This window comes from Osmia lignaria, unplaced genomic scaffold, assembly GCF_051020975.1.
Source record: "Osmia lignaria lignaria isolate PbOS001 unplaced genomic scaffold, iyOsmLign1 scaffold0005, whole genome shotgun sequence".
In the NCBI taxonomy this organism is placed as follows: domain Eukaryota; kingdom Metazoa; phylum Arthropoda; class Insecta; order Hymenoptera; family Megachilidae; genus Osmia; species Osmia lignaria.
The window spans coordinates 22,684,519-22,689,135 of record NW_027478162.1 but is presented as its reverse complement, the minus strand read 5'-3'; positions in this window follow the sequence as shown (position 1 = coordinate 22,689,135).

Below are 4,617 nucleotides of genomic sequence, written 5' to 3'. Positions count from 1 at the left end.
AATGCCACTTCCAGCTTAGCTGTGCAGAAGAAGAACAACAAGAAGAAGAAATATCTCGAAATATGTCCGTCAGGCCCCTTCCCTTGAGATAAATCTGCAAATATCTTGGAAACGAAGCGAGCTATGGCAAAATGTTTAGAGACCTTTCTTGTAGAGAATTAAGTTTCCTACTTTTTATGTGGTATGATATTTTTTGATCAGATGCGTAGTTCTCGAGATATATCAAGATATTTAAAAGTTCCGAAGCCGCACCAACATAATAGAGATACAGAAACACCGTGGCCCCTTTCGTTGAGATAACTCTGCACTATTGCGAGCTGTAAATGCCACTTCCAGCTTAGCTGTGCAGAAGAAGAACAACAAGAAGAAGAAATATCTCGAAATATGTCCGTCAGGCCCCTTCCCTTGAGATATATCTGCAAATATCTCGGAAACGAAGCGAGCTATGGCAAAATGTTTAGAGACCTTTTTTGTAGAGAATAATGTTTCCTACAATTTATGTTCTATGATATTTTTTGATCAGAGGCGTAGTTTTCGAGATATATCGAGATATTTAAAAGTTCCGAAGCCGCACCAACATAATAGAGATACAGAAACACGGTGGCCCCTTTCTTTGAGATAACTCTGCACTATTGCGAGCTGCAAATGCCGCTTCGAGCTTAGCTGTGCAGAAGAAGATCAACAAGAAGAAGAAATATCTCGAAATATGTCCGTCAGGCCCCTTCCCTTGAGATAAATCTGCAAATATCTCGGAAACGAAGCGAGCTATGGCAAAATGTTAAGAGACCTTTTTTGTAGAGAATTAAGTTTCCTACTTTTTATGTTCGTTGATATTTTTTGATCAGATGCGTAGTTCTCGAGATATATCAAGATATTTAAAAGTTCCGAAGCTGCACCAACATAATAGAGGTACAGAAACACCGTGGCCTCTTTCTTTGAGATAACTCTGCACTATTGCGAGCTGCAAATGTCACTTCGAGCTTAGCTGTGCAGAAGAAGAACAACAAGAAGAAGAAATATCTCGAAATATGTCCGTCAGGCCCCTGCCCTTGAGATATATCTGCAAATATCTCGAAAACCAAGCGAGCTATGGCAAAATGTTAAGAGACCTTTTTTGTAGAGAATTATGTTTCCTACAATTTATGTTCTATGATATTTTTTGATCAGAAGCGTAGTTTTCGAGATATATCTAGATATTTAAAAGTTACGAAGCCGCACCAACATAATAGAGATACAGAAACACCGCGGCTCCTTTCTTTGAGATAACTCTGCACTATTGCGAGCTGTAAATGCCACTTCCAGCTTAGCTGTGCAGAAGAAGAACAACAAGAAGAAGGAATATCTCGAAATATGTCCGTCAGGCCCCTGCCCTTGAGATATATCTGCAAATATCTCGGAAACCAAGCGAGCTATGGCAAAATGTTAAGAGACCTTTTTTGTAGAGAATTATGTTTCCTACAATTTATGTTCTATGATATTTTTTGATCAGACGCGTAGTTTTCGAGATATATCAAGATATTTAAAAGTTCCGAAGCCGCACCAACATAATAGAGATACAGAAACACCGTGGCCCCTTTCTTTGAGATAACTCTGCACTAGTGCGAGCCGCAAATGCCACTTCCAGCTTAGCTGTGCAGAAGAACAACAAGAAGAAGAAATATCTCGAAATATGTCCGTCAGGCCCCTTCCCTTGAGATAAATCTGCAAATATCTCGGAAACGAAGCGAGCTATTGCAAAACGTTAAGAGACCTTTTTTGTAGAGAATTAAGTTTCCTACTTTTTATGTTCTATGATATTTTTTGATCAGATGCGTAGTTCTCGAGATATATCAAGATATTTAAAAGCTCCGAAGCTGCACCAACATAATAGAGGTACAGAAACACCGTGGCCCCTTTCTTTGAGATAACTCTGCACTATTGCGAGCTGCAAATGCCACTTCCAGCTTAGCTGTGCAGAAGAAGAACAACAAGAATAAGAAATATTTCGAAATATGTCCGTCAGGCCCCTTCCCTTGAGATAAATCTGCAAATATCTCTGAAACGAAGCGAGCTACGGCAAAATGTTAAGCGACCTTTTTTGTAGAAAATTAGGTTTCCTACTTTTTATGTTCTATGATATTTTTTGATCAGATGCGTAGTTCTCGAGATATATCAAGATATTTAAAAGTTCCGAAGCCGCACCAACATAATACAGATACAGAAACACCGTGGCCCCTTTCTTTGAGATAACTCTGCACTATTGCGAGCTGCAAATGCCACTTCCAGCTTAGCTGTGCAGAAGAAGAACAACAAGAAGAAGAAATATCTGGAAATGTGTCCGTCAGGCCCCTTCCCTTGAGATAAATCTGCAAATATCTCGGAAACCAAGCGAGCTATGGCAAAATGTTAAGAGACCTTATTTGTAGAGAATTAAGTTTCCTACTTTTTATGTTCTACGATATTTTTTGATCAGATGCGTAGTTCTCGAGATATATCAAGATATTTAAAAGTTCCGAAGCCGCACCAACATAATAGAGATACAGAAACACCGTGGCCCCTTTCTTTGAGATAACTCTGCACTATTGCGAGCTGCAAATGCCACTTCCAGCTTAGCTGTGCAGAAGAAGAACAACAAGAAGAAGAAATATCTCGAAATATGTCCGTCAGGCCCCTTCCCTTGAGATAAATCTGCAAATATCTCGGAAACGAAGCGAGCTATTGCAAAACGTTAAGAGACCTTTTTTGTAGAGAATTAAGTTTCCTACTTTTTATCTTCTATGATATTTTCTGATCAGATGCGTAGTTCTCGAGATATATCAAGATATTTAAAAGTTCCGAAGCCGCACCAACATAATAGAGATACAGAAACAACGTGGCCCCTCTCTTTGAGATAACTCTGCACAATTGCGAGCAGGAAATGCCACTTCCAGTTTACCTGTGCAGAAGAAGAACAACAAGAAGAAGAAATATCTCGAAATATGTCCGTTAGGCCCCTTCCCTTGAGATAAATCTGCAAATATCTCGGAAACGAAGCGAGCTATGGCAAAATGTTAGGAGACCTTTTTTGTAGAGAATTAAGTTTCCTACGTTTTATGTTCTATGATATTTTTTGATCAGATGCGTAGTTCTCGAGATATATCAAGATATTTAAAAGTTCCGAAGCCGCACCAACATAATAGAGATACAGAAACACCGTGGCCCCTTTCTTTGAGATAACTCTGCACTATTGCGAGCTGCAAATGCCACTTCCAGCTTAGCTGTGCAGAAGAAGAACAACAAGAAGAAGAAATATCTCGAAATATGTCCGTCAGGCCCCTTCCCTTGATATAAATCTGCAAATATCTCGGAAACGAAGCGAGCTATTGCAAAACGTTAAGAGACCTTTTTTGTAGAGAATTAAGTTTCCTACTTTTTATGTTCTATGATATTTTTTGATCAGATGCGTAGTTCTCGAGATATATCAAGATATTTAAAAGCTCCGAAGCTGCACCAACATAATAGAGGTACAGAAACACCGTGGCCCCTTTCTTTGAGATAACTCTGCACTATTGCGAGCTGCAAATGCCACTTCCAGCTTAGCTGTGCAGAAGAAGAACAACAAGAATAAGAAATATTTCGAAATATGTCCGTCAGGCCCCTTCCCTTGAGATAAATCTGCAAATATCTCTGAAACGAAGCGAGCTACGGCAAAATGTTAAGCGACCTTTTTTGTAGAAAATTAGGATTCCTACTTTTTATGTTCTATGATATTTTTTGAACAGATGCGTAGTTCTCGAGATATATCAAGATATTTAAAAGTTCCGAAGCCGCACCAACATAATAGAGATACAGAAACACCGTGGCCCCTTTCTTTGAGATAACTCTGCACTATTGCGCGCTGCAAATGGCACTTCCAGCTTAGCTGTGCAGAAGAAGAACACCAAGAAGAAGAAATATCTCGAAATATGTCCGTCAGGCCCCTTCCCTTGAAATAAATCTGCAAATATCTCGGAAACGACGCGAGCTATGGCAAAATGTTAAGAGACCTTTTTTGTAGAGAATTAAGTTTCCTACTTTTTATGTTCTATGATATTTTTTGATCAGATGCGTAGTTCTCGAGATATATCCAGATATTTAAAAGTTCCGAAGCGGCACCAACATAATAGAGATACAGAAACACCGTGGCCCCTTTCTTTGAGGTAACTCTGCACTATTGCGAGCTGCAAATGCCACTTCCAGCTTAGCTGTGCAGAAGAAGAACAACAAGAAGAAGAAATATCTCGAAATATGTCCGTCAGGTCCCTTCCCTTGAGATAAATCTGCAAATATCTCGGAAACGAAGCGAGCTATGGCAAAATGTTAAGAGACCTTTTTTGTAGAGAATTAAGTTTCCTACTTTTTATGTTCTATGATATTTTTTGATCAGATGCGTAGTGCTCGAGATATAGCAAGATATTTAAAAGTTCCGAAGCCGCACCAACATAATAGAGATACAGAAACACCGTGGCCCCTTTCTTTGAGATAACTCTGCACTACTGCGAGCTGCAAATGCCACTTCCAGCTTAGCTGTGCAGAAGAAGAACAACATTAAGAAGAAATATCTCGAAATATGTCCGTCAGGCCCCTTCCCTTGAGATATATCTGCAAATATCTCGGAAA